This window comes from Theropithecus gelada, chromosome 13, assembly GCF_003255815.1.
Source record: "Theropithecus gelada isolate Dixy chromosome 13, Tgel_1.0, whole genome shotgun sequence".
Lineage (NCBI taxonomy): Eukaryota > Metazoa > Chordata > Mammalia > Primates > Cercopithecidae > Theropithecus > Theropithecus gelada.
This window is the reverse complement of record NC_037681.1, coordinates 74,847,963-74,871,313: the sequence shown is the minus strand read 5'-3', so window position 1 is coordinate 74,871,313 and position 23,351 is coordinate 74,847,963. Positions and strand designations below refer to the sequence as shown.

General features: G+C 40.8%; 1 protein-coding gene and 1 non-coding gene across 4 annotated transcripts in view; one reads left to right on the top strand and one right to left on the bottom strand.

Moving 5' to 3' along the window:
- ACYP2 (acylphosphatase 2) overlaps window positions 1–23,351 on the bottom strand; it is a 202,443-nt gene that overhangs the window by 135,776 nt on the left and 43,316 nt on the right. The gene's annotated exons all lie outside the window — the stretch shown is intronic.
- On the top strand, window positions 14,057–14,120 carry LOC112605450. Its single transcript, XR_003115440.1, has one exon. It is a non-coding gene; the product is annotated as a U7 small nuclear RNA (small nuclear RNA).

The following is a 23,351-nucleotide window of genomic DNA, read 5'->3' as shown; positions in this document are numbered from 1 at the left end:
AAGTCAAAAAATAACAGATGATGGTGAGGTTACAGAGAAAAGGGAATCCTTATATACTGCTGGTGGGAGTGTAAATTAGTTCGGCCACTGTGGAAAGCAGTTTGGAGATTTCTCAAATAACTTACATAGAACTACCATTTGATCCAGCAATCCCATTATTGGGTACATACCCAAAGGAATATCAATCTTTCTAACACAAAGACACATAAAGATGTATGTTCATTGCAGCACCATTCACAATAACAAAGACATGGAATCAGCCTAAATGCCTATCCACGGTAGACTGGATAAAGTAAATGTGGTACATATATACCAGGGAATACAAAGCCATAAAAAAGAATGAGATAAAGTCCTCTGCAGCAACATGGATGGAGTTGGAAGCCATTTTCCTAAACAAACTAACGCAGGAACAGAAAACCAAACCCTTCATGTCCTCACTTGTAAGTGGGAGCTAAACATTGAGGACACATGGACACAAAGAAAGGAACAACAGACACTGGGGCCTACTTGAAGATGCAAAGTGGGAGGAAGGTGAGGATCAATAAACTACCTATTGGGTACTATGTTTATTACCTGGGTGACAAAATCTTATGTACACCAAACCCCCACGATATGCAATTTATCTCTAGAACCACCCTCCCCCCGCCAATGTATCCCTGAAACTAACAGGTTTGTTTTTGTTTTTGCTTTTTTTGAGACGGAGTCTTGCTCTGTCGCCCAGGCTGGAGTGCAGTGGCCGGATCTCAGCTCACTGCAAGCTCCACCTCCTGGGTTCGTGCCATTCTCCTGCCTCAGCCTCCCGAGTAGCTGGGACTACAGGTGCCCGCCACCTCGCCTGGCTAGTTTTTTGTATTTTTTTAGTAGAGACAGGGTTTCATCGTGTTAGCCAGGATGATCTCGATCTCCTGACCTCGTGATCCACCCAACTTGGTCTCCCAAAGTGCTGGGATTACAGGCACTAACAGTTTTGTTTTTTTTTTAAATACAAAAAATAAAGCTTGTATGTGTGACTGAGTTTTGCCTGAATCTTGTTTTTATTATTACCTGGTAGCTGGTTTGTGAGAGAGTAGCTAAACACACTCCCTCAAACCTTGATAGTTATTCTTACTCCTCAAAAAGAACCTGAGTTATGCATGCCAAATTGGTTTAGTCTCAATTTGCAACACACACACTCTGCTAACCAGGCCAAATTCGGGGGATATCAAAAGAGAAGATATGATTCTTATCTTTCCAGAATAATCCATTTATTCAGAATTAGTTTAGGGGAATATTTTACTATTCCACTCTTGGGAATAAATACATTAATTTCTTCATGGTAAAATTCCTACCTTTCACTCTATCAATTCGTTCATTATAATAAACTTGCAGTAAGTGCCAGAAAATTGATGTTCTTCAACAGGGTCAATAGCCTACAACCCACAGACTAAATCTGCCTTTCATCTTTTCTATAACCCACAAGCTAAGAATGGTTTTCACATATTTAAATGATTAGAAAATAATAATATTCACGACATGGGAAAATTATGTGAAATTCATATTTCAGCATCCATTAATAAGGTTTTTTTGGGACACAGTTTCATCCATTTGTTTACATAGGTCTTTGGCTGCATTGGTGCTATAGTGGCAGAGCTGAGGTTGCAACAGAGAATGTTTGGCCCCTGAAACCTGAACTATTTGCTATCTGATCCCTCACATAGAAAAAAGTCTGCTGGCCCTTTTCTTGATGATGGCGATATACCACTGAACAAGCCAGCATATAGGCTCAATTCTCATGGGGCTTAGAATCCTGCGGGAGGCAGATGATAAACAAATAGATGTGAAAATATCCAACAACAGTAAGTGCTATGGTGAAAATAAGAATGAAGTGATAGGGACACCAGCAATGTCCTTTCTAGGGATGTGATATTTCAGCTAAGACCTGAATGATGAGAAGGAGGCTATCATGTAAAGATAGGTAAAATGTTCCAGATGAAGTCCCTCAGGGAACTCCTGAAGCTTAGAGTATAGGGAAGCAAGAAGGTGGGAAATGGGGTAACTGACAGAAGAATATGCTTACTCTTCATTCCTCTATAGATTGTCAGACACAGGAACAAATCTTTCTGGAACTTGGCAAAAGCCATGGAAGAGTTATTAATAACCACTTGGTCAGTGTAAATGACACAGCATCAGAAGGGAAGAGGCTGAGAGATTGCACCATTTCTCTCAGTTCATACCCTAGAAGAAGTAGCAATTAATCTGCAAAATTTCTCTCTATCTCCCCACTTTTCCTCTTTAAAGTATCTGAGAAAAGATGTAACTGAGTGGAAATCAGTTTGGTAACATGTAACCCTTGCACAATGCAAGGTCCATGAGCTATGCTCTTGGCATAGGAGGGAGCTAAGAGATTAGTGAGGTCCGTTCCAAGATGGCCAAAGCTCCTGTCTGCAGCTCCCAGCATAATCAACACAGAAGACGGATGATTTCTGCATTTCCAGCTGAGGTACCTGGTTCATCTCATTAGGAATGGTTGGACAGCCCATAGAGGGTGAGCCACAGCAGGGCAGGGAGTTGCCTCACCTGGGAAGTGCAAGGGATAGGGGGATTTCCCTTTCCTAGCCACGAGAAGCTGTGACAGACTGTAACTGGAAAAATGGGACACTCCTGCCCAAATACCGTGCTTTTCTCATGGTCTTAGCAACCAGCAGACCAGGGGATTATCTCCCATGCCTGGTTTCGCAGGTCCCACACCCACGGAGCCATACTCACTGCTAGTGTAGCAGTCTGAGATCAACCTGTGAGGCTGCAGCCTGGCACAGGGAGGGGCGTCCACCATTGCTGAGGCTTCAGTAGGTAAACAAAGTGGCCGGGAAGCTCAAACTGGGCGGAGTCCACTGCAGCTCAGCAAGGCCTACTGCCTCCACAGAGCCTACCTTTGTGGGCAGGGCATAGCTGAACAAAAGGCAGCAGAAACTTCTGCAGACTCAAACGTTCCTGTCTGACAGCTCTGAAAAAAGCAGTGGTTCTCCCAGCACTGTGTTTGAGCTCTGAGAATAGACTGCCTCCCCAAGTGGGTCCCTGACCCCCATGTAGCCTAACTAGGAGACACCTCCCAGTAGGGGCCAACAGACACCTCATACAGGCAGGTGCCCCTTCAGAGGAAGGACCAGGCAGCAACATTTGCTGTTTTGCAGCCTCCACTGGTGATACCCAGGCAAACAGGGTCTGTAGTGGATCTCCAGCAAACTCCAACAGACCTGCAGCTGAGGGATCTGACTGTTAGAAGGAAAACTAACAAGCAGAAAGGAATAGCATCAACATCAACAAAAAGGACATCCACACCAAAACCCCATCTGTAGGTCACCAACATTAAAGACCAAAGGTAGATAAAACCACAAAGATGGGAAGAAACTAGAGGAGAAAAGCTGAAAATTCTAAAAACCAGAGCGTCTCTTCTCCTCCAAAGGATCGCGCTTCCTCGCCAGCAATGGAACAAAGCTGGACAGACAATGACTTTGACAATTTGACAGAAGTAGGCTTCAGAAGGTTGGTAATAACAAACTTCTTCGAGCTAAAGGAGTATGATCTAACCCATCACAAGGAAGCTAAAAACCTGGGGAAAAGGTTAGACAAATGGCTAACTAGAATAAACAGTGTAGAGAAGACCTTAAATGACCTGATGGGGCTGAAAACCATGGCACGAGAACTACATGATGCATGCACAAGTTTCAATAGCCAATTCAATCAAGAGGAAGAAAGGCTATCGTGATTTAAGATCAAATTAATGAAATAAAGCAAGGAGACAAGATTAGAGAAAAAAGAGTAAAAAGAAACAAAGCCTCCAAGAAATGTGAGACTATGTGAAAAGACCAAATCTACATTTTATTGGTGTACCTGAAAGTGACGGGGAGAATGGAACCAAGCTGGAAAACACTCTTCAGGATATTAACCAGGAGAACTCCCCAAACCTAGCAAGGCAGGCCAATATTCAAATTCAGGAAACACAGAGAAAACCACAAAGATACTTCTTGAGAAGAGCAACCCCAAGACACCTAATTATCAGATTCACCAAGGTTGAAATAAAGAAAAAATGTTAAGGGCAGCCAGAGAGAAAGGTCAGGTTACCCACAAAGGGAAGCCCATCAGACTAACAGCAGATCTCTTGGCAGAAACACTACAAGCCAGAAGAGATTGGTGGCCAACATTCAACATTCTTAAAGAAAAGAATTCTCAACCCAGAATTTCATATCCAGCCAAACTAAGCTTCATAAGTAAAGGAGAAATAAAATCCTTTACTGAGAGATTTTGTCATCACCAGGCCTGCCCTACAAGAGCTCCTGAAGGAAGCACTAAACATGGAAAGGAACAACTGGTACCAGCCACTGTAGAAACAAGCCAAATTGTAGAAACCATCAATGCTATGAACTAGCTAACATCATAATAACAAGATCAAATTCACATATAACGATATTAACATTAAATGTAAATGGTCTAAATGCGCCAATTAAAAGACACAGACTGGCAAATTGGATAAAGGGTCAAGACCCACAAGTGTGCTGTATTCAGGATAGCCATCTCACATGCAGAGACACACATAGGCTCAAAACAAAGGGATGGAGGAAGATCTACCAAGCAAATGGAAAGCAAAAAAAAAGCAGGGGTTGCAATCCCATTCTCTGATAAAACAGACTTTAAGCCATCAAAGATCAAAAGACACAAAGAAGGCCATTACATAATGGTAAAGGGATCAATTCAACAGGAAGAGCTAACTATCCTAAATATATATGCACCCAATACAGGAGCACCCAGATTCATAAAGCAAGTCCTTAGAGACCTACAAAGAGACTTAGACTCCCACACAATAATAATGGTAGACTTTAACACACCACTGTCAACATTAGATAGATCAACGAGACAGCAAGTTAACAAGGATATCCAGGAATTGAACTCAGCTCTGCACCAAGTGGACCTAACAGACATCTACAGAACTCTCCACCCCAAATCAACAGAATATACATTCTTCTCAGCACTACATCACACTTATTCCAAAACTGACCACATAGTTGGAAGTAAAGCACTCCTCAGCAAATGTAAAAGAACAGAAATTATAACAAACTGTCTCTCAGACCACAGTGCAATCAAACTAGAACTCAGGATTAAGAAACTCACTCAACACCACTCAACTATATGGAAACTGAACAACCTGCCCCTGAATGACTACTGGGTACATAATGAAATGAAGGCAGAAATAAAGAAGTTCTTTGAAACCAATGAGAACAAAGACACAATGTACCAGAATCTCTGGGACACATTTAAAGCAGTGCATAGAGGGAAATTTATAGCACTAAATGCCCACAAGAGAAAGCAGGAGAGATCTAAAATTGACATCTTAACATCACAGTTGAAAGAACTAGACAAGCAAGAGCAAACAAACTCAAAAACTACCAGAAGGCAAGAAATAACTAAGATTAGAGCAGAACCAAAGGAGATAGAGACACAAAAAAGCCTTCAAACATCAATGAATCCAGGAGCTGGTTTTTTTGAAAAGATCAACAAAATTGATAGACTGCTAGCAAGACAAATAAAGAAAAAAAAAGAGAAGAATCAAACAGATGCAATAAAAAAGGATAAAGGGGATATCATCACCGATCCCACAGAAATACAAACTACCATCAGAGAATACTACAAACACTTCTATGCAAATAAACTAGAAAATCTAGAAGAAATAGATAAATTCCTGGACACATACACCCTCCCAAGACTAAACCAGGAAGAAGTTGAATCCCTGAATAGATCGGTAACAGGCTCTGAAATTGAGGCAATAATTAATAGCCTACCAACCAAAAAAAGTCCAGGACCAGACGGATTCACAGCCGAATTCGACCAGAATTCAAAGAGGAGCTGGTACCGTTCCTTCTGAAACTATTCCAATCAATAGAAAAAGAGGGAATCCTCCCTAACTCATTTTATGAGGCCAGCATAATTCTGATACCAAAGCCTGGCAGAGACACAACAAAAAATGAGAATTTTAGACCAATATCCCTGATGAACATCGATGCAAAAATCCTCAATAAAATACTGGCAAACCAAATCCAGCAGCACATCAAAAACCTTATCCACCACAATCAAGTCGGCTTCATCCCTGGGATGCAAGGCTAGTTCAACATATGCAAATCAATAAACGTAATCCATCACATAAACGGAACCAAAGACAAAAACCACATGATTATCTCAATAGATGCAGAAAAGGCCTTTGACAAAATTCAACAGCCCTTCAAGCTAAAAACTTTCAATAAACTAGGTATTGATGGAACGTATCTCAAAATAATAAGAGCTATTTATAACAAACCCACAGCCAATATCATACTGAATGGGCGAAAACTGGAAGCACTCCCTTTGAAAATCAGCACAAGACAGGGATGCCCACTCTCACCACTCCTATTCAACATAGTGGCGGAAGTTCTGGCCAGGGCAATCAGGCAAGAGAAAGAAATAAAAGGTATCCAATTAGGAAAAGAGGAAATCAAACTGTCCCTGTTTGCAGATGACATGATTGTATATTTAGAAAACCCCATCATCTCAGCCCAAAATCTCCTTAAGCTGATAAGCAACTTCAGCAAAGTCTTAGGATACAAAATCAATGTGCAAAAATCACAAGCATTCTTATACACCAGTAACAGACAAACAGCCAAATCATGAGTCAACTCCCATTCGCAATTACTACAAAGAGAATAAAATACCTAGGAATCCAACTTACAAAGGATGTGAAGGACCTCTTCAAGGAGAACTACAAACTACTGCTCAACAAAATGGAAGAGGACACAAACAAATGGAAGAACATTCCATGCTCATGGATAGGAAGAATCAATATTGTGAAAATGACCATATTGCCCAAGGTAATTTATAGATTCAATGTCATCTTCATCAAGCTACCAATGACTTTCTTCAAAGTATTGGAAAAAACTACTTTAAAGTTCATATGGAACCAAAAAAGAGCCTGCATTGCCAAGACAATCCTAAGCAAAAAGAACAAAGCTGGAGGCATCATGCTACCTGACTTCAAGCTATACTACAAGGCTACAGTAACCAAAACAGCATGGTACTGGTACCAAAACAGAGATATAGACCAATGGAACAGAACAGAGTCCTCAGAAATAACACATCTACAACCATCTGATCTTTGACAAACCTGACAAAAACAAGAAATGGGGAAAGAATTCCCTATTTAATAAATGATGCTGGGAAAACTGGCTAGCCATAGGTAGAAAGCTGAAACTGGATCCCTTCCTTACACCTTATACAAAAATTAATTTAAGATGGATTAAAGATTTAAATGTTAGACCTAAAACGATAAAAACCCTAGAAGAAAACCTAGGCAATACCATTCAGGACATAGGCATGGGCAAACACTTGACTTAAAACACCAAAAGCAATGGCAACAAAAGCCAAAATAGACAAATGGGATCTAATTAAACTAAAGAGCTTCTACACAGCAAAAGAAACTACCATCAGAGTGAACAGGCAACCTACAGAATGGGAGAAAATTTTTGCAATCTACCCATCTGACAAAGGGCCAATATCCGGAATCTACAAATAACTTAAACAAATTTACAAGAAAAAAACAAACAACCCCATCAAAAAGTGGGTGAAGGATATAAACAGACACTTCTCAAAAGAAGACATTTATGCAGCCAACAGATACATGAAAAAATGATCATCACTGGTCATCACAGAAACGCAAATCAAAACCACAATGAGATACCATCTCACAACCAGTTAGAATGGCAATCATTAAAAAGTCAGGAAACAACAGGTGCTGGAGAGGATGTGGAGAAATAGGAACACTTTTACATTGTTGTTGGGAGTGTAAATTAGTTCAATCATTGTGGAAGACAGTGTGGCAGCTCCTCAAGGACCTAGAAGTAGAAATACCATTTGACCCAGCTATCCCATTACTGGGTATATACCCAAAGGATTATAAAACATGCTACCATAAAGACACATGCACACGTATGTTTACTGCAGCACTATTCACAATAGCAAAGACTTGGAACCAACCCAAATATCCATCAATGATAGACTGGATTAAGAAAATGTGGCACATATACACCATGGAATACTATGCAGCCATAAAAAAGGATGCATTCCTGTCCTTTGCAGGGACATAGATGAAACTGGAAACCATTATTCCCAGCAAACTATCACAAGGACAGAAAACCGAACACCGCATGTTCTCACTCATAGGTGGGAATTGAACAGCAAGAACACATGGACACAGGGCAGGGAACATCGCACACTGGGGCCTGTTAGTGGGTGGGGGGCTGGGGGAAGGATAGCACTAGGAGAAATACCTAATGTAAATGACAAATTGATGGGTGCAGCAAACCAACATGGCACATGTATACCTATGTAACAAACCTGCATATTGTGCACATGTACCCGAGAACTTATTAAATACAAGAAAAAAGAGATTAGTAAAGTTCAATTTATTCTACTCATCTACATACTGCTCCCACTCCAGATGTGGAAGCTAAATTAGTCTCCACACCCTTCACTGTCATAGGTTACACACATTGCTGTGAAAAATCAGTCAGCATGATTGACATTTCATCAATTTTGATGAATCAGGGAAAAGGAGGAAATTCAACCAAGGCCAACACTTCAGTTGGTACAGTGTTCATAAACAAAGCACATGATCATATGAAACATCTTTAATTTTAAAAGCTTTGCCTCAAGTAACTGACTTTTGTCTCTTAGCAAGCAAATACATATATATATATACACACACACACACACACACATGTGTATATTTATATACATATTTTTTTAATGGCCATGGTTAGAGGGAATATAATTTTTATTTTTCTAGAGAAAGGGTCTCACTCTGTTACCCAGGCTGAAGTGCAGTGGTACAATCATAGCTCACTGCAGCCTCAAACTCCTGGGTTCAAGGGATCCTTCCTGTCTCAGCCTCCTGAGTAGCTGGGACTACAGACACATCCCACCATCCTTGGGTAATTGTATTTTTTATTTTTGTAGAGATGGGGTCTCCCTATGGTGACTAGGCTGATCTTGAACTCCTGGGCTCAAGTGATCCTCCTCCCTCAACCTCCCAAAGTGGTAGGATTACAGGTGTGAATCGCCACACCCAACCCAAGAATATCAATTTTTAAAACCAACATTCCAATTAGTACAGGGAAAGAAAACTGCACCTTTTTAAAGAAAAGCCCCTTAGAGAGGAGAAAGAACTGTAATTAGAAAGGTATTAAGAACTAAAAAGCCGTTTTTAACTTGTTTCCTAAGAAACCAAAAAATAGAACTGACAAGTACAACTTCCAAAGAAGCTTAGATTTACTTACTCTATTATTAAAATTTCCAGTTCAAAATTTTTTAGAATTACTAATGAAAGGGGTGAAAAAAGCTCTTACAGGAAAAAAACTAAGTTCCTCCAGTTAAATGCTTCTACTAGTGAAAATTGACCTTCATGAGCAAAGAAAACAACAGAGCTGCTCTCAAACAGGTTAATAATATATTTAGCAACCAACACCACATTGTGATTCTTAGACAACCACAAATGACACAAGATAGTCTCCTAAATTTGTGGACTTAACTTTTTGGCATAACATAGCTTTTTGGCAGATAAATTTGCTTAATAGAGAAGATGTACACTTGGCCATCAGGAACTAAAGCTCTTAGTAGATGGGTAACAGCTTGTCCCCTGATAACATTCCCATATTCCATTTGGTATCTTCGGTATGGGGAGGAAACCTGTGGACTGTATTTCTTTATGTCTGAAGCCCTTCTGAGTAGTTTTATGAGATTAAAATGGTCATATTTGGGGCTGGACAGCAGACACGAAGGAAGGCCAGCATGAACCTTTGGGAATGTGCACTCTGGCTCAAGCACTCCAGCCTCTCCCCTGCTGATCACATATGGGGAGGGCGAGGTACAAGGTTAACCTTGAGAGGAGCTCTGGCTCAGAGGTCCCAGCCCAGGATCTGTCACATACACACAGAAGGCAGCCCAAAGAGTATGAAATGCCCAGCCCTCCCGATAGTCTTGATAGCCTCCCAGTACAACCAGCCACTCCAGTAAATAAACAAAGTGAGCCCTGGCATTTCCCTGTGACGGACTTGGATGGCGCTGCACCTCACAGGGGCAGTGAGGAGGTGATTGTGTCAGGCAGTGGAGAATGACTGAGACCTGCAGCGAGGTCTGCAGGGCAGTAAAATCAGATGCTAAGAGACCCTCCTCCCACCTTTGACTGCGTAACTACTTCATTACAGGAGTTCCAGGCCTTCAGATATTAAGGTCCAGAGACCGAAAGTATAAAGCATATCCTCCTTCCTTTTGCCTATCCAAATCCTAACCTTTCCTTTTAAAAATCCCTATTCTTTATGAAGTCATATTACAATCCCTGCCCACAAGAGTTTCCCATCTAGCTGGAGAAATGAATATGCTTCCAACCGCCTAAGAGATTGTGTCTATTCTGTGATTTAAAAAAAAACAAAACAAAAAAACTATTTAAACAAAAATTTTTGTAACAGGATTTGGAAGTAAAGCTTTTTTCCTATCACCTAGAATTGGCAACCAAGTATCACTAAGTATCACTGAATGCTAAAAGAAGAAATGAACTGGTCAGGCATGGTAGCTCATACCTGTAATCCAAGAACTTTGGGAGGCAGAGGTGGGCAGATGGCTTGAGGCTGGCAGTTTGAGACCAGCCTGGCCAACATGGTGAAATCCCACCTCTACTACTAATACAAAAATTAGCCGGGCATGGTGACACACACCTGTAATCTCAGCTACTCAAGAGGCTGAGGCAGGAGAATCGTTTCAACTCAAGAGGTGGAGTTTGCAGTGAGCCAATAAAGCGCCACTGCACACCAGCCTGGGCGACAGTGAGAGTCTGTCTCAAAATAAAAAGAAGAAATGAACAACTGGAGCCAGATTCCTCCTGGAGGGCACCTTAGGACACAACTTACATAGTTCTAAAAATATAAAAACTGACTGCTGATGCATTAACCAAAAGTCACATAAAAGCATAATGGGGAAAATGAGGGAAGGAAAGAGTAGTGTAAGAGTCACATCTTCATCTACCATAATAGGACATCAATAGATTTGTCTATCACAGTAAAAAGTCACTAGATAATATCTAAAGTTAATGATATAAGAGATACCAGTAATTTTGAAATTAGGAGGAATACTCAAAAAAATCACTAAAACTACTGTTGAAGAGTGGGATGGGATGGGTTAAAGAGGCAGGAGGTGCTGGTTTTTAAATATTTTTAGCACTGTTTGACTCTTAATATGCAGGTATTATTTCATTAATTATTAGAATTATTTAAAAATAAAATTAACTTATAGAAGGCAGTATTTTTCTCTAGGGGAAAAAAAAAAAACACACATAAATTTCATGGGCCTTTCCTGTGCGGTGTTTGTCAGAAAATGTTGTCTAGAGTACATGGATACGGCTGGTAAGTAGTAGCTAGACTTACATCAAATTCCTAGAGGTTGGCCAGGCGAAGTGGATCATGCCTGTAATCCCAGCACTTTGGGAATCCAAGGTGGGAGGGTTGCATGAGGCCAGCCTGGCCAACATAGCAAGACCTCCTCTCTCTTAAAAAAAAAAAATTCCAGAGGCTGAGGATTGTTTATCACATAGTTTGATGTAGGATCCAAATGAAGGTGAGAATGTGTGTATTTATTTCAGTAACATCCATAGATTTGAAATTGAAGCCAAAGGGGGATAGGGAGGCTCTCATGGGTGGATTCCAAGCATGAAAGAAACAAATCAAAATCAGACCTAAGAAAGAGAAACAACACGCCAGGACCCAAGAACGCAAGCCTGCAACTCCAATGGCACTACACATGCTAATTAGCCCTGGAAGATTCACTGCTCAAATCATCTACTGGAGTCATCAGAAAAAGGGCGACCTCTGCTAAATAGCTTCCATCCTGTGGGGGGGAAAAGGAAGCGATATGTATAACGTACTTTAGAAAGAATAGCATTCTAAATTATTTAGGCAGAAAATTTCTTCTTTAACACTCCTGATCGGCTCTTTGGGCAGCAAAACCAAGCTTTACAAATCCCAACAGGTTTAAAGGAAAATGATGCCAAAAATAAAGCTTTGGCTCATCTTACCAGTGTTTCACCTCAATTGTCTATTTTATAGGCCATTTAAGTGAAAGCATGGACTAAAAATTTTGACTTTGTCATCCTCAGCTATCCAGGAAATGGCAATACTTAAAATTCTATTTCTAATACAATTATAATTAATGTGTTATCTATAATACACCCTCTACAGTGCTCCTGTTTTATCATCCATTTTACATTTTCCCGAGAGATACTGTATATTCATTTTCACTGCTCTCTTTTTAAAATTCATTGGCTTTCTTTAATTAAATGACTACTATTATATCTATTTTAAAATAACTCAGCTGATATATAACAATAATGGCTCTACTATACCTGTCTAAATATTATCCCAGTAATGCATCTGGAATTATATTAATAACACTTCTCTTGGTAATATCTAATTACTTTTTATGGTTTCTAACTCACCATTCATGTGGCTTTTTTCCTTTATTGGACATTTGGATATAGCAGATTATTTTATTTAATTCCATTTTATTTTATTTTGTTTTGAGACGGAGTCTCCTTCTGTGGCCCAGGCTGTACTGCAGTGGTGTGATCTCAGCTCACTACAACTTCTGCCTCCCGGTTCAAGCGATTCTCCTGACTCAGCCTCCCGAGTAGCTGGGATTACAGGCGCGTCCCACCATGCCTGGCTGAATTTTTTTTTTTTTTTTTTTTCCCCAATAGAGATGGGATTTCACCATGTTAGCCAGGCTGGTCTTGAACTCCTGACCTCAGGTGATATGCTCACCTCAACCTTCCAAAGTGCTGGGATTACAGGCGTGAGCCGCTGTGCCTGGCCTGGATATGGCAGATTTGATACCATGGTTTTGTCTGAAGACAATAGAAAAATGAGTATTTTGACAGAACAGTTTGGAGAAATGTACATCAAAATATAGAAACAATTTTTATAAAAAACTACAGTAATAATTGGGATGGGGAAATGGGATGGAATGAGGCTCTGGGGTGGCACGGAGTCCAAGAACAGGATGAAGATTTCTATCTTTCATATTATGTGGTAATTTTTTTAAATTGGCTTATTATTTAGAACTTATCAAAATATTCCAGACTCAAAACAATTCCATCACAGACTGATAAACAATTAGCCATTCTCTCTGAACCTGTTTAGGTATCTCCTACATAACTCTCTTCCCACTGGATTATTGTTTATGAAAGCCCAAAGTATTTAAATAAAATTATGGATGTCATAACATTTCACCCAAATACTTCAGTATACAGCTATAAAAAATAAAGACATTTTCCTACATAACCATGATGATATAACACATAACAAATGTAATACTAATTCCTTAATGTTCTTTCATACCCAGGTCATATTCAAATGCCTCAATAGTTCCTCCCCCAAATGTTTCTTACAGCAAGTTTATCCAAATCAGAAAAAAAAACTGCATCTATATAATATTTGTGATACAAATATAGAAAAATACTACAACTGTGAAATCTAAATGTGTGTATTACACTATTCCCTGTCTTTTCTCTGGATTTGAGATTTTTTGTAATACAATGTCCAAAAGATTAACACCATTATATCTTTTCAGATATGATTATAAATGTAACAGAGGAGGGTATTGTCTAGACTGTGCTACTGGGCCCTGTCCTGTTCAAAGCTGTCATCAGTTATTTGGACAATGATATAGAAATGATCCTTATCAAATTTCTCATTTGATGAGCTAGGAGAAATAATGAACATGTTAGATAATTGAATCAAGAGCCAAAAACACTTTGACAAACTAAATATAGCAGACTGCTGAGGAAATGAGTGGCGATACATTGGATGCCTTTTTATGTTCAGTAAGAGCTGGAGGCAAAAGGTCACAGGTCGATAGATGCCGTAATGAAGAAGGGTCCTACGGATTACCAGTAGCTTTGGTGATGGCCAGATCAAATGGAATTGCCTGAAGCATTAAAAAAAAAAAAAAAAAAAATTACAGCTCTTTCAGAATTTGTCCAGCAGGTTTTCTGGTTTTTACTGGAAAATACCTCACACACACAAAAAGAAAAATTAAAATAAATTTTAAAATAGAGTCCTTTATCAAGAGGGCCTGCTGCCCTCCTGGCCTGTGAGCTACATCTGTCAGCCTTGTGAGATGAGCATTGCCAGCGAACTGAGGTGGCAAATGTGAGACTAGGAAATGGAGGTGAGGGGCATAAAAGGTGGGGATACAAAAGCCAAATTGCTACAGAATCTTGAAGGAAGTTTCCATCGTTATGGGAAATCTTCAAGGTGAGTAGCAAGGTAGACTAACCATCTTGGCATCGAATTCAAGCACCTGAACTGATATTCAGATATTCAGAGAATATCTTATCCTGTGCTTGGCATATTTCACAAGGACAGATGTGTCAGCCACCTGGAGATGCAGACATGCTAATGAGCAATTTTTTAAAAGTCATAGTATCTGAATGGAGGTCACCTTGGCATTCACAAGGGAAACAGAAGGATCTCAGTTTGTACAAAGGTTAAAATTCTTTATTCAGTCTGAAGAGTTTTCTGAATCAAATCCTCCATGTCTTGCTTCATTCTCTATGTATACTCTTCTGTGTCTACCCATCCATCTCTCCTCAAGTCCTTGAGGGCAGAGACTATATTACTCATCTTTGTATCCACAGTTCCCAACACTCTGCCTGACATATAGCAGATACTTTATAATATTTGTGGAATGAATCAATGCTTGCCCAGAGGACACAGGTAACAATCAAATGCATCAGCTTATGCTGTATCGGAGACTACATAGCCCTCTGGGTGCTTTCCGACAACAGCATGGCCAAGTGGAGCACACTTTGATCTCCTTGACTGACCAACCAGGCAGTAATTGAGGCTGCACCTAGATAAGAGCATTAAGAATGATGCATCACTAAGCCAATGGACCAGGGTCTGATATTGCTGGATGGTTGTTTAAACTGAATGTAAGACTTTAAACTTTTAGATCACAGTGTCACATGAGTATGTTTTGGTGGATTAAGGCAGTATGTTTTCTGCAACATGTCAGGCTGGATAGCTCTGATTCAACATGCTCACATGGGTTTCTGGGACTTTTAGAGAGATAACCCTCTGCAAAACGGCCACTAATCATTCATTTTATACACACACACACACACACACACACACACACACACACACATATATTCCTTGGATTTCCTACCAGAAGATTCCTTCATCCAGAGTCCAAGACGCACTGACTTTCCCTTGGCGGGGCAGGGGTAGGGAAGAAACTCACAGGAAGACTGGTTTGCTCTCCTGGCACCCAGTCTCCTCTCCAGTCTAAGGCACTAATGATCAGGTCAGATCAGCTCTGTGAACAATCTTAACATGGATGGGGCATCAGGTGGTATTGCCTTCAAGTGTACTTTCCTCTGCCTCAAGTCTTAGAGGACTTTGGTTGTCTCGTGTGTGTGTGTGTGTGTGTGTGTGTGTGTGTGTGTGTGAAAGAGAGAGACAGAAAGAGACAGAGACAGACAGAGACCAGATGACCTCTCAGGTCCCTTCTAGATCTAAAATTTTAAGACAGTTGTTTTGAAAGTACTAACAATGAATCGCCAGCTTTGGAATTTGTGACTAGCAGTATTCAAAACATATTCATGATTGCAGGAAATAAGGCAGAGGACCCTAAAGAGAGATACAAAAACAAAAAGGTGAACGTGAGTGAAATAATATATCAACTTCAAATCATTAGCAAGGTAATACCACTGAAATCAACTAGTCTATAGTGCCTCCAAGATGGTTAGTTAGAAAGTAAGGCTGTTTCACTACTTACAATAGCAAATAGCAAAGACTTGGAACCAACCCAAATGCCCATCAATAATAGACTGGATAAAAAAAATATAGCACATATACACCATGGAATACTATACAGCCATAAAAAGGAATGAGTTCATGTCCTTTGCAGGGACATGGATGAAGCTGAAAGTCATCATTCTCAGCAAACTAATACAGGAACAGAAAACCAAACACTCCAAGTTCTCACTCATAAGTAGGAGCTGAACAATGAGAACACATGTACACAGGGAGGGGAACATCACACACCCGGGCCTGTCACAGGGGTAAGGGGCAAGGGGAGGGAGAGCATTAGGACAAATACCTAATGCCTATGGGGCTTAAAACCTAGATGACAGGTTGATAGGTGAAGCAAACCATCATGGCACATGTATACCTATGTAACAAACCTGCACGTTCTGCACATGTATCCCAGAACTTAAATTAAAAAAAAAAAAAAAGAAGAAAGAAAGGCTGTTTACCACAGAGGCACCTCAAAAGGACAGACATGTGGTCCCAAACACCCCTGGTTCCCCTTTATATGAATTAATCTTTCTTAACTTCTCATTAATCTGTTATATTTTCAGTTTATAGTGCCCCTTTGCCAGTTCTCTTCCTTATTATATTTCCTGCAGTCTTCTCTCCTCCCTATGTACCCAGTGCAGGTGCCTACCAACAAGTGTTTCAGCCTCTAGTCTGTCATTTCAATTCATCCTAAATATTCCATTAATGACTCCTCCTAAGTCATCATTATGATTGGGTCACCCTGCCCCCAGCTGAAAGCATTCTTCAATGATTCCTTGGTGCACAAGGGATTAAGTCAAAACTCAAAAGCCTGAGAGTTAAATCCTCACCAATCTGGTTCTTAGACAAGAAGTTAAGCTTCATGTCGTCTGAACCTCTTCCCAGTTCCTGTATGCATCCATGATTCACTCCTAGAAGCTATACTCTGACCCATGCCATCTCTCTTCCATGAAGCAGTCCCCCTCTTTCGCTCTCCTCTGAATGTCTCAGTTCTACACATGCTCCAAAGCCCAAGTCAGATCCCTCTTTCAGCCGTACCAGCCATTAGCTAACCTTTGGTCTTTCGAGGTTCTACCACGCTTCTTTACCATTTCACAGAATACCCCCTATATTGGTAATTAACTTTCACGAGCATAAGTTTTATTGCCTCAGCTAGACTGGTATCTCCTCAAGGTCAAGGACTTTATTCTTTTTTAAAAAATGTCCTAAAGTGCCTATCACAATGCTCCCCATGGCAGATGCTCAATAAATAATGAAAATAAGTGAATAACATTTTTTTTTTTTTTGAGACGGTTCTGTTCTTGGTGCCCATGCTGGAGTGCAGTGGTGTAATCTCGGCCAACTGCAACCTCTGCCTCCTGGGTTCAAGCGATTCTCCTGCCTCAGCCTCCTTAGTAGCTCAGATTACAGGCATCCACCAAAACATCTGGCTAATTTTTTGTATTTTTAGTACAGACAGGGTTTCACCACGTTGGCCAGGCTGGTCTCAAACTCCTGACTTCGGGTGATCCACCCCTATCGGCTTCCCAAAGTGCTGGGATTACAGGCGTGAGCCACCGCCCCCAGCCGATAACAAACATTATGAACCACTTCTTTTTGTCACAAATTATTTTGTCTGAAAACATTTTCAAACTTCAGGACTTTCTCTCTGACTTCATAATGCTATGAATGAGTCTCGATTTTTTAAATAATGTAATTTTCAAGGGTGCCCACTGCTGACTATAATAGACGGTCTCAGAGACAGATCCTGGCAACAATACCGTCTTGTAGGATTTAATATGATTGAGTCACTTTCAATTAGACAAGAAAGCATTACATTCTAGAAATTGTCTCTTCCCACTGTAATTGAAAAGGAAAAACTGACTTTAGGTATGCTAAATCAAAAGCATATACACATAAATCACAGATAACTCACATGCAGGCATGGGTATGGCCTTACTATGTGCTATGTGGCCTCACCACTCAAAACGTGATCCAGGGACAAGCAAAATCCGTACTGTTTGGGAGTTCGTTAGAGGCAGAATATCAGGCTCCACCTCAAATTTACTGAATGAGAATTATTTCTTTTAACAAAAGCCCTGGGTGATTTGAAAAGCACTGGACAAACCCAAAACGAGCAAAGTGACTGTACAGAGGAATTTTTCTTTTTCTTTTATGAGACAGGGTCTCACTCTGGCTCCAGACTGGGGTGCAGTGATCACGACTCACCGCAGCCTTGACTTCTCGGGCTCAAGCAATCCTCCCACCTTAGTTTCCTAAGTAGCTGGGACCACAGGTGTGCACCACAACGCCCAGCTAACTTTTTTATTTTTGTTGTTGTTGTTGTTTTTGAGACAGGCGTCTCCCTCTGTTGCCCAGGCTGGTCTCCAACTCCTGGGCTCAAGCAATCCTCCCACCTTGGCCTCCCAAAGTGCTGGGATTAGAGGTGTGAGCCACCATGCCTGGCCTGCACCGGAGGAAATTTTTTTATGTAGGTTCCGGTAAGTATAGGATTTTTATCCTTTCAAAACAGCCTATACCAGTGGTTCAACACAGGTCACTGGTCCCCATCCCCAGGGTTTCTGGTTCAGTACACCTAGGGTGGGAGCCAAGAATCTGCATTTCTAACAAACTTCTAGGTGATATCCATGGTGCTGCTGCTGGCCTAGAAACCACACTACAGGTTTATACCATTAAAAACAACAGGCCTCGTATTTTGGGGAATTTTACTCCAAGTGCACTTCCAATACAAGAGAGAATACTGAGCTAGTAAAACAGAAAAGAAAAAGAGGCAGCAGCAAAATGTTTCATTTATGTTACAAGAAGGTAGCTGTTAACACTCCTTTGTACACAGTGGGGTAAAAATAGCTGAAGGAATTACTATAGCAACAGCTATAATATCCTTAGAGACTTTCTCTCCTGGCATTATTCATAAAGGGAGACCCATCTTACACGAATTCTATTTCAACTTGGAGACCTGTCACAAACAATAAACATGGGAAACTTATCCCATTCGTCAAACACTATGAGATAAAATACAAATTTAAGATGGATTTGAAAAATGACTCTGTGACGCCTGAATTTGGATTTGGTCCAGCAATTAAACAAAAACAAACAAAAAAGTAAGTTTTTATGGCTGTGAAACAACAAGAAAAGGAGAGCTGAGAAATGTTGAGAATACTTATTATAAAATTTTTAATATTTTTTTAAAAATCCCAAAATAGCTTCTTCTTTTAAAACAAAGACTTTCCAAACTATAAATAAAAGAATATATAAAAACCAAAGAGCTCCACCTAGAGTTTGAAAAAAGGGTTATTACTTATACACACAAGTAACAAAGCACTAGCTACCCTATTGTATCTATATTCTCTTCGTTACTGTTAAAAATATGTATTCTTACAAAATCTTTACAAAAAGGATAACCTTTTAAAGTGTGTAATACTGTTAATGTAAAGGAGAACTGACTTTTTCATGTCTGTAACCTATTTTTCTTCTAAGAATTTGGCAGTTGTATTTGCCACTGTGAATGATTATCTTCAGGCAAATCACTAAAAAGTTAGGATAGAACATACATACCTACTATGTAGCCACAAAAGTTTTTTAAATAATTAAAAAATTAAAACGTTGGGATAGTGTTTAAGGAATTCATGGAGATGACAGTTTATGAAATTGAGTCAAGAACCCAGTTCTTACCTGAGCTTGCTGTATGTCCTTGAGTAACTCCTCTTCGAATCCTGAGTTTTCGCCTCAACAGGGGTTAGATAAGACCAGTGGTTCTCAGACCCGGCTGCTCATTGGAAACACTTGAGATCATTGGAAATAATTTGATGCACGGGTCCCAGCCCCCACGATCACGATTTAATTGTTCTGCTGTGTGGAGTAGGAGGTGTGGGCAATTTAGTTGCCTTGTAAAAGCTCCCCAGGTGATTCTAACATGCAGATTGGCTGTACCATATTGGGTGATCTCCAAGCTGTCTTTCACCCTTAAGCGTCTATAGCTCTAGCTCAGTGGCTCTGAAGCTTTCATGCGGATCACAGTCACCTGGAGGGCGTGTGAACTCACACACAGCTGGACCTTACCACTGGCTTCGGATGCAGTAGGCTCAAGGTAGGCCCCAAGAATTTACGTTTCTAACAGGGTGCCAGGTAATGCTGATGCTACTGATTCAAGGTCCTATTTTGAGATCATTGTTCTACATTATTTTAAAATCGCATTTGCCAATCTCCCAAATTATTCTTACTCTCCTTGATGAAACCACAGCATGATATGATTAATTAATCTCCTTGATTCCAATCTCCCTTCTTCCAGTTCTTAGCCCATACTTTCAACACAGTTAGTAACCTAACCCACAAATGCTATTGTGTCACTCCCTGGCCTGAAACTTTTCAACAACTCCCCATTGCTGACACAAGGACAAATTCACATGACATGTAAAGCTTTTCAGTTTCCAGTAGTCTGTCATCTGCCTATGTTCCAGTCACATGTTCCCCAAAACACAATGAAGGCTCTGTCAGCACAGTGCCTTCGTATCTGACATTCTCTTCTCCTGAAAGGTCCTCATTCCACCTTCTCTTTCTGACATACTTGTCACCATTCACTCTATGGGCCAGGTACTGTGCAAGGCACTGGGAATTCAAAGAGAAGTTCAGACAATCCCTGCCTTTAAGGAGCGTACAGTCTTGAGAAGTGTAGAAGGCATTGTTGAATGGCAAACCCAACACTAGTCTTAATATCTCTCCCCCTTCTCCCTTTCATCCTTATGAGTGGCTGAAAAAGCTAATTACTGCCAGGGATGGACAATAGCACATACATAGAAATGTGCTGCCGGCTTCTGGGAAAGGGTTTGCTTTCCAGATAAAAAGGAAAAGACCCAGAGCCATCCATTCCCCCAGCCTTGAGTGTGGGTGCAACGCCTGAAGCTGGGACAGCCATCTTACAACCATGAGGCAAAGGACAAGATAGTCCTACAGACACGGTCCTGACATTGATGATCAGCTCAACAAGCGCCAGTAGCCACTGACCTCCAGTCTCCTTTATATTTGAGAATAAACCGCCATTTGTTGAGCCACTTGTTTATCGGTTTTCTGTTACTGACAGCTGAAAGCATTCTCTTGGGGTGGAGGTGGGAAATATCCAGCAAGTCATCCTTTCACAGCAGCTGTGCTAAGTGATGTCAGGAAGCAGAGCACACAGTGAGAGGCTACAACACAGCGAGTGAGGAATGAAAGAGTGGGGAGCAATCAGCAAGGCGTGGAGACAAGAAGGAAGCATCCATTCCAGGCAGAGGAAAGAGCTTCTGCAAAAGTCCTCAGGGAGGGAGAGCTCTTGTGGCAGAGGACAGAAAAGCCTGCAAGATGAGGAGCAACAGAGGAAGCCGGAAGGAGAGGCAAGGCTTGTCCTGCTCCCCAAGGCAGGAGGAACACTCCTCCCACTGTGCTGCCCCAGAGCTTCATCCCCAAACTCTACCCCTGTCCTTCCACCCTGCTCTAATTTACCTGCCTACCTCTTTCACCCCAGTTAGACTGGACTTTTCACAACCCCTTTAATCATCTTATGCCCCTTAGCACCTAGCAGAGGGACGTGGAAATACACATAATAAACATTTACTGAGTGAAAACATTATCATATAATACTTTCACTATCCAGAAGTATCCTGGCTGGGTGCGGTGGCTCATGCCTGTAATCTCAGGACTTTTGGAGGCCGAAGCAGCAGGTGGATTGCTTGAGCCCAGGAGTTCGAGACCAGCCTGTGCAACATAGTGAGACCCTGTCTCGTTTAAAAAAAAAAAAAAAATCCTAAAAAGTCATAATCCAATCTGAGGGCTGACTTATGAATATTTTTGAAGCCCAGTTCTGTAACTGAGTTCCACCACCACCCAGGTATGCCACCTTCACATGACTGAATGAGATGCTTGCTGTAGAACCTTATTAGAGTTAAAACAGGTGATCTCAGGCAATATTTACTGATTTTTTATTTTTTTTTTAAAGCACAGGGAGCTTGACTTTAGCAGCCCAGTCAAAAGTACCTGCCACAGATGAAGGTCCAACCGGGAGTGGTTTTATAGTAGTATATATGGTTTTATAGTAGTAAGCCTACACTATATATACAAAGTATATATACAACTATGTATATACAGAGTTACAATCTGACTCTGAAGAATATCAAACCAAATGTTTAGTTAGCTGACCCTTGCCCCAAAAAAGAGGAAGAGAAATAGAAACTTGCATTATGCATCAAAATATTATCCAAATTTGTTTTCAAATGGTAGGTTTATGGGTGATTTTATTTAATTTCCACTTCTTAATATTTTATAATTTGCTTGATTCACTCAAATTACTTAAATCAATACAATTTTTTTACTTACAAAAGCACAGAGGAGAGCAAAACTTCTTCAGCCACGAGGCCTTAGTTTACTCAGTATGTTTTGAAAAACGCTTCATACTTTTTATAATTAAAAGTGACTCCAAAGTTTAAATTTAAATTGCAGACAGCCTTTGACCCATATCCAGGAATCAACACTTCAAAAATATGGGGAATAGCACACACCTCACGTCAGTGGCATGGAGCGCAAGGGAAACAAGGCACAGTATTTTATTGGTTAGAATTGCTGATGCATGATGGTAATCAAAAGCAGACCATGCTGGGCACAGTGGCTCACGCCTGTCATACCAGTGCTTTGAGAGGTCAAGGCTGGAGGATTGCTTGAAGCCAGGAGTTTGACAACAGCCTGGGCAACACAGTGAGACCCCATCTCTACAAAAGTAAAATAAGGGCAAAAAGAGGAAAAAAAAAGAAAAGAAAAGCAGGCCGGGTATGGTGGCTCATGCCTGTAATCCCAGCACTTTGGAAGGCTGAAACAGGTGGATCACCTGAGGTCAGGAATTTGAGACCAGGCTGGCCAACATGGCGAAATCTTGTCTCTACTAAAAATAAAAAAATAAAAAAAAAATTAGCTGGGCGTGGTAGTGGGTGCCTATAATACCAGCTACTTGGGAGGCTAAGGCAGGAGAACTGCTTGAACCTGGGAGGCGGAGGTTGCAGCGAACGGAGACTGTGCCATCGCACTCCAGCCTGGGCGATGGAGCAAGTCTCCGTCTCAAAAAAAAAAAAAAAAGAAGAAGAAAAAGGAAAGGAAGAAAAGCAGGCCAACTTTTAGTTGGTTTTCCTGTTGTTTTCAAATTCCCTATATACAATGTGCCCATAATGCCTGCACTAGGCAGATGATCCCACTACCTGCACTGGTGCACGGCTGTTTGCTGTTCCCTCTGCACAGAAAGCTCTTCCCAGACCCTCTGCACTGGCAGCCTCCTCTTCACCATGCATCTCTTAGCTTAGAAGTCACCTCCACGGAAAGCCCTTCCCTGATTATCCCATGTAGAGTTGGAAAAGCACCACTCTCTTCTACAAGACCTTCTTTATGTCCTCCTTGGCACTTACCACTATTTGAAAATACCGAGTT